At 42.5% G+C, this 7,964-nt stretch overlaps 1 pseudogene; it reads right to left on the bottom strand.

Annotated features, from left to right (window-relative positions):
- Window positions 1–6,006: 6,006 nt before the first annotated feature.
- On the bottom strand, window positions 6,007–7,667 carry LOC112907730 (small ribosomal subunit protein eS4, X isoform-like; annotated as a pseudogene).
- Between the last annotated feature and the right edge of the window lie 297 nt (window positions 7,668–7,964).

Genomic DNA, 7,964 nt, shown 5'->3' with positions numbered 1-7,964 from the left:
GCTCAAAGAGTTAAAAAAAATTTCACAAAGCCAAAAAGGGGAAGAAGTGCAGTTGGCCCTGAAGCCTTGCCATGCTGCTATGCTGCCCCTTGCCACAGCCTGTTGGTGCCCTGATGTGATATGTGTGCAGTCCGCTTCAGGAATGCTCACGCATACTCTCCACCATGCCGGGGAACCTCTGGCATGTTCTAACACATTCCGTCTGGTCCTCTTGCACCTTTGCCTTCCCCCAGTGCTCCCTAGCTGTCTCCATCCATGGTTTTAGAGATGCTCATGAAGCTGTCTTGTCGCCCAGCACCGCGCCTCCTCCCCCCTCACAGCTCTGCTTAGTTTTTCTTTCTTTCTTTCTTTCTTTCTTTCTTTCTTTCTTTCTTTCTTTCTTTCTTTCTCTTTCTTTCTTTCTCTTTCTTTCTTTCTTTCTTTCTTTCTTTCTTTCTTTCTTTATGATAGTCACACACAGATAGAGAGAGGCAGAGACATAGGCAGAGGGAGAAGCAGGCTCCATGCACCGGGAGCCCGACGTGGGATTCGATCCCAGGTCTCCAGGATCGCGCCCCGGGCCAAAGGCAGGCGCCAAACCGCTGGGCCACCCAGGGATCCCTGCTTAGTTTATTTCTGACGAGAGTGTGCTCATCCCTATTCCAACCATGATTCGTGTCTCCCGAAGTCTGGGAAATTCAACATCCATTTACTGAGCCCTGCAATGTGCTCTTCATTGCGCTAAGTGCTAGGAATAAGGCATCCTCCTTCCCTCTTTGGGTCCTAATATCAGGGGCACCCTACACTGCTGGATCAGCATCTGGAGTTCTCAGTATTACAGCTGGCCATTCTCTGGTTGTATTCTCTTGACAGTTACTAGGTGCCTCTCACCTGCCATGTTGCAGTAGATGTCATATAGAGTGACGACTTTCACAGTTACCTATAGTAAGGGGCTTTGCAAATGTTGGATGACACAATAAATGTTAAAGGCTATTCATATTGCCACATATGTTGAATATATGTTAAAGACTCAACCATAAATATATAAGCAACAACACCGTTTAAGTTTAGCGTTGCAAACTCATCTAGCACATAGCAAACACCTTCAGCCAAAGCCACTTATTTATACCACAGTCTACTGGTGTTCAGAATCACATCTGCGATTTCCCTTTAATATTTATTTATTATTTTTATTTAATAATATTTAACATTTATTTATTCAACATATGCTTATTGCAAGCTTTCCTATACCAGACACTCTTCAAGGTGTAAAGGTTTAGCAGGAAACAAAGCAAAGTCTCTGTTTTCACAGAGATCACATCATACACATGCATTTGCATATGTTGCAAAAAATTAGAAATTACAGATAGGCAAAAAAATAAAAAAGAAAGAAAGGAAGAGAGTAAGAAAACGTAGAGTTCTATCATCCTGATTAATTTTTCAGTATACATTCTTCCTGACTTGTGTTCTTTTTTTTGGTAAAGATTTTATTGAGAGATTTAAAAGATTAAAACAAATTTTTTTTATTTATTTGAGAGAGAGGGAGAGAGAGAACATGAGCAGGAGGAGTAGAGAGAGAGAGGGACAAGCAGACCCTGAGCTGAGTGTGGAGACAACATGAGGCTCAGTCTCATGACCTTGAAATCATGACCTGAGCCGAAATCAAGTGTCAGATGCTTAACTAACTGAGCCACCCAGGTACCCCGTGTTCTATGTTATAAACATTTGTATTTTACTTGAGTGGAATAAGACTTGACTATTGTAACATAACTAAACATTGTAGATACCTTTTCATGTCATCAATTAGTCTTTACCTTATTGTATTTATTTATTTATTTATTTATTTTTAAAAGATTTTATTTATTTATTCACAAGAGACAGAGAGAGAGAGAGAGGCAGAGACACAGGCAGAGGGAGAAGCAGGCTCCATGCACGGAGCCCGACGTGGGACTCGATCCTGGGACTCCAGGATCATGCCCTGGGCCAAAGGCAGGAGCCAAACCTCTGAGACACCCAGGGATCCCCTTATAGTTTTTAATGATAGCATAACATAGTTGGAGTTTATTTGATCAGAGGTTATAGTTGGTCAAGAGCATCCAATACCTAACTATGAAAGTTTCAACACTAAACTATGTTACATTTATTTACTTCTTAAATATTATTATATTATATTATGTCATAGTAGTTCTAAATATTACATTTGTCTAATTCTCCAACTTAAATGTGTAAGACTTACCTTGGGAACTTGTTAATAGTTGAAATTCTTGGGCTCCATATTCAGAGATTCTAATTCAAGAGGTTACAAATCTGCATTTTTTAAAATAAATTTATTTTTTATTGGTGTTCAATTTGTCAACATACAGAATAACACCCAGTGTTCATCCCGTCAAGTGCCCACCTCAGTGCCCACCACCCAGTCACCCCCACCCCCTGCCCACTTCCCCTTCCACCCCCCCTAGTTCATTTCCCAGAGTTAGGAGTCTCTCATGTTCTGTCTCCCTTTCTGATATTTCCCACTCATTTTTTCTCTTTTCCCCTTTATTCCCTTTCACTATTTTTTATATTCCCCAAATTAATGAGACCATATAATGTTTGTCCTCTGACAAATCTGCATTTTAATGAGTCTCACCAACCAAGGGATTATGGGGTAGGTGGTCCTAGCACCCACCACGAGAATCTTTGGTGTGACTTACAGGAATAGCATTTTATAGGGTCACAACTCCCTTCTTTACTTCATGTGGGTTGTAGGAGTTAGGTCTCCCTCAAGGTAAGGTGGTTAAGCTATACTAGGTATTTGAGAGAATGAACCAGAAGGTTGAATTTGAATTGGTTAGGGACTATTGCAGCCAAAGCTAAGGAAAATACCACTCCCTAAGGGATAGGGAAGCTTTGAAACTAGGGATCAAACTGAAGGTCAGCAGACAGAAGGACCTGTACCAGAATGGAAGCAGTGAGGAAGGTCCTAGATATATCTATCAATTAATGTCCATGGTGCTGTTCTGTGTTTTCTTGGTGCTGTTGGGTGTTTGGTCAAAAGCAAGGTCAAACTGGCTTAAAGTATAGAGTCAAAGGCAATGAGAGTTTGCAAAAGCTCATAACATATGTTGCCCATAGGTCAGACAGAGATTCTATTGAAGTGAGAGAGCTAGGTTCTTGTCTCATGGACTCAAAGAATGAATCTTGTGGACAATGGAGAGTAAGTAAAGTGATAGAAGGGTACAGAGAAAGCTCTCAGAAGTGAGAGGGGTTGATGAAGTTTTGGAATATAGGTGAGGTCCAAAGCCAATGACCAGAAAAGAATTCTTGAGACATCTTTGGTGCAAAATGGAGGTTTTATTAAAGCCTGGGGACAGGATCCGTGGGCAGGAAGAGCTGCTGCCCTAGGCCTGTGAGGGGTGGCTGATTATACACCTGGGGTTGGGAGGGGTTTGAGGATAGCATCCTCTTTAAGGAATTTTGGAAGCAAGGTTTCCAGGACCCTGAGGGGCCAGCTATTGTTGGGAAAAGGTCACTTGTTACTGTCTAATAAAACCTGAGTCATGAGACCCTTCAGATGTATGTCGGTGGGACATTTGCTTGGGGGATGATTCCCAACACATATCTTGGGGGTTTAGAGATACAGGAAATTTCTAAAGGAATTTTTATATGTTAAAGTAGACTTACAGGCTCCTGGGGGTTGGGCTAAGATTGCCTTCTGCCCTTTGCAAAGTATAACATCGAGGAGGCAGTTGGGTCTGTAGAGGAAGGTCCCTTTGCCTGTTTCAAGGACTTGTCAATGTGCTTTGTCCTCAGGTAGTCCTCTGTTTCCTCATCAGAGTCCCAACAGCATTGCCAGCTTGAGCCCCAAACTGACAGTCTTTTATTTAAAACTGACCAGGGTGCCTGTGGCTTTATCATTTTTGTGATGTCCTGGTTTGAGTAAGGACTGGTGATACCATCTTTAATGGCTTCCTTTTGGGTCTGGTTATTCTTTGTTGATCACAAACGTCTGTCATAAAAAATATCTTTTCTACCCATACCTGGTCTGGTTTGTTCCCTTATTTCTGGTTTCCTTACATCTCAGCATTTTTGGGACTTTGTTTTGTGAGCCTGATTCCATAGCCCCCTCCCTATCTCTTCCTACCTAGCCCTGCCTATTCCTTACTCACTTTGACTCTAAAGACTCAATAAAACTGACTGGAACTATCCCTACACTAAATCTTGGCCAGCAGAAATCTCAAATCTGGTGATCTTGGTGCATCTCGGAGGGGCTCACATTCTTGCCTTATGCCTGCATTGGATTTCAGCCTTCTTGACATGGATAATTCAGCCTCTTCTCAAATTTCCACCAAAAAAAACCCAGTTACACAGCATCTTGGTATTTTTTTTTTTTTTTTTTTTTTTTTTAGGATTTGGGGGTCCTGGGCAGGGTTAAATCACCTTCCATACAGCCTTCCACCATTCATGGACCCCTCCTCACTCTTTCTCTTCTCTCCTAGAACAACCCAGATTTCTCATTTCCTGACTAACAGCTTGCCAGCACACCTCCCCCCTCGCCCCGCCTTTTTTTGTTTTTTTAAATAAATTTCACTTGTGTGCACCCTCTGGGTCTTGCCTTCCACCTTGAACTAACACCAAGACATTTTTCTTTACAGTTTCAGCCTGAAGAGACATTTTGGTTTTATAATACAAGCCCCTCCCTTTTTATGAACATCCCTGAGCCTGTCCTTGTAGCTCGGGGTGGGTGCAGGGTATTTATTTCTAGCACTTAGTAAGCTGCAGACAGGGTTGGAAGCCAGTCCTAGTCAACAGCTGTGGTCATTAGCAGATGAATAGCTACCTATTAGCACTGCACTGCACAACTCCATTAATGGAAGATCAGGTTATTCGTAGTTACCATTCTGTTCTTTCCTTCCTTTCTTCCTATGTTTTTCTGCAGGGTGGCTGGCATGGGGCCTCTTCTGGGCGGTGAAATTCATTTATTTATTTATTTATTTATTTATTTATTTATTTATTTATTTAAAAGATTTTATTTATTTATTCATGAGAAACACAGGGAGGAGAGAGAGAGAGAGAGAGGCAGAGACACAGGCAGAGGGAGAAGCAGGCTCCATGCAGGGAGCCTGAGGTGGGACTCCATCCTGGGTTTCCAGGATCACACCCTGGGCTGAAGGTGGCGCTGAATCGCTGAGCCACCTGGGCTGCTCTGGGTGGTCACATTTAAAGTATAGTTGGCTTTGGACAAATTCATTTTTTTTATTGGTGTTCAATTTGCCAACATATAGAATAACACCCAGTGCTCATCCCATCAAGTGCCCCCCTCAGTGCCCCCCAACCGGTCACCCCCCACCCCCCGCCCACTTCCCCATCCATCCCCCCCCTATTTCTTTTCCCGGAGTTAGGAGTCTCTCATGTTCTGTCTCCCTTTCTGATATTTTCCACTCATTTTTCTCCTTTCCCCTTTATTCCCTTTCACTATTTTTCAATAGATATTGTTACTCTAATGAGTGACTCCTCACTTCTTTCCCTGTTCATGCTGCCCAAATCCTCCAGCTGCTCCACGGAGTCTTCGTCCTCACCTGGCTCAGTAGGATCAGCCAGTTAGATGCTCCCAAAGGGTCATCACAAAAGACCACTATATGTCGGGAAATCCAACTCCAGTAAAAAAATTCTAGGGATCCCTGGGTGGCGCAGCGGTTTGGCGCCTGCCTTTGGCCCGGGGCGCGATCCTGGAGACCCGGGATCGAGTCCCACGTCGGGCTCCCGGTGCATGGAGCCTGCTTCTCCCTCTGCCTATGTCTCTGCTTCTCTCTCTCTCACTGTGTGCCTATCATAAATAAATAAAATTTAAAAAAAAAAAAATTCTAAAAACTAATCATATAGCGGGGCGGGGGAGAGGCGGGGGAAGGGGGGCAGTTGTCAGCCTCCCTAATAATTGCAGCAATGTGTTTATGAAAAATTAATAAGTGCAATAGAGTACAAAAGTGATATAAAAAACAAAAAACAAAAAAACAAAGGACCACATCCCTGCAGCGGCCGGATGGAACTTCACGCCTGGTGCTTGTGCGCCACCTTGTGGTGACTGCCTGCAATGTCCCCGGTGGGCCCATCATTACGCAAGAGGAAACGGAGACGCCTCGCTTTGCTGTCCTGGCCCTGGGCTGACAGTGAGTAGTCAACATCTTCTGTTCTTTCTTGGAACATCAAATAGACAGGGGATCCTCCCCTTATGTTCAGCAGCACCTAGGGTTGTAGAGCAGAGAGTGCTACACAATTCTTAAATCCAGATGCTTTCTGGATAGGTGGTGTTTCACTTCCATTTTTCTATGACACTGTGGATTGTAAGAGGAACCATTGATTAAAAAGCAGCATTTTGGGGGGGGGGGCGCAGAGAAAGCACTATGCTACATATGCATTTCAATTTTAAGATACATCTGAATCTCGAAATTGTTTTAATGTCAATAAATAGGTCTTAGAATGTGGCTTTCATCTGTAAAATCTCCTGGATGTGAAGGAGAGTATCCACTACACATGAAATGAATCTGTAACATGAGAGACTCCTAACTCTGGGAAAGGAACAAGGGGTGGTAGAAAGGGAGGTGGGCAGGTGTGTGTGTGTGTGTGTGTGTGTGACTGGGTGATGGGCACTGAGGGGGGCACTTGATGGGATGAGCACTGGGTATTATGCTATATGTTGGCAAATTGAACTCCAATAAAAAAATTAAAAAAAGAGAAATGAATCTGTAGTTCATTTCAGTATCTATCGTTCGGTATGTGATCACAGCCAATGCTGGAGGGCAAGTACAGTTGACCCTTGAGAAACACAGGTTTGAATTACATGGGCCAAGTTATATATGGATTTTTTTTTTCAATATGTTATTGGAAAATGTTTTGGAAATTTGTGAAAATTTGAAAAACTCAAAGTGCATAGCCTAAAAATACCAAAAAAATGTTTTTAAAGGTATGATTTTAAGAACATAATACATATAACATACAAAATACAAGTTAATCAGCTGTTTACTTTATCGGGAAGGCTTTGGTCAACAGTAGGCTATTAGTAGTTAAGTTTGGGGGGAGTCAAAAGATACAAGGGAATTTTTTCACCTGTTTGGGGGAAAGGGGTGGGCCCCCCAACCCCAGTGTTATGGAGAATTGGGTGCTGAAGCTGTTGCCATTGGCATCTTTCTTTTGATGAACTACATCAAAAGAACCAGCGTGTCTCTCTTGGTTGGTGATCACACCAATTCTTCCCAGGTGCCAGGATAGTGGATGGCATGAGCATCATGAGTCACCAGGTGAGGGATTCCTTTTGTTCCCACAAAGATCTTTCTTACTCTGTACAACTTATACTTGGTCTCCTCAGGTGTAATCTGATGAACAGCAAAGCAACACTTGGTGTCATAGATTAGACAGAAATTCTCCCCAGTCTTGTCAAAGCTGATGACTTCCAAAAAACCAGCAGAGTAGGTGATATCAGTTCGGACCTTGCCATCAATCTTAATAAAATGCTGCATACAGATCTTCTTTACTTCATCTCCTGTTAGGGCATACTTAAGTCTGTTCCTTAGGAAAATGATGAGAGGAAGACATTCTCTCAGCTTATGGGGGCCAGTAGATGGGCAAGGGGCAAACACACTGGTGAGTTTATCCAGCATCCAATGCTTTGGAGCTGCTACATGCTTCAGATGTTTCTTGGGACCACGAGACATGGCTGCACGAGGCATGAAAAGAGGATATCACCTATTCTTGTAGCTTTATTAAATTTTTTTTTGGAGTTTTAAAATGAGTTTATTCTAGAATGTTCTTAGGAAGGCAACAATGTTTGTCATTAAAAAAAAACCTGTTTCTTCATGCTGAAAAGGTAATGCAAGAGGCTACAGTTATAAGCTTCTTTCAACTGGAATTCTGGTAGTATATATAGCACAGTGAAGTCATTTCTGCGATGCTAGAATAAATTTTAAAAAGTCTCTTCTATGCTTCTCTTCAAAAACTCGATGAATAATAAC

The sequence above is a fragment of the Vulpes vulpes genome, chromosome 8 (genome assembly GCF_048418805.1).
Source record: "Vulpes vulpes isolate BD-2025 chromosome 8, VulVul3, whole genome shotgun sequence".
Classification (NCBI taxonomy): Eukaryota; Metazoa; Chordata; class Mammalia; order Carnivora; family Canidae; genus Vulpes; species Vulpes vulpes.
The sequence above is the reverse complement of the archived record's forward strand: the minus strand, read 5'-3'. Positions and strand labels throughout refer to the sequence as shown.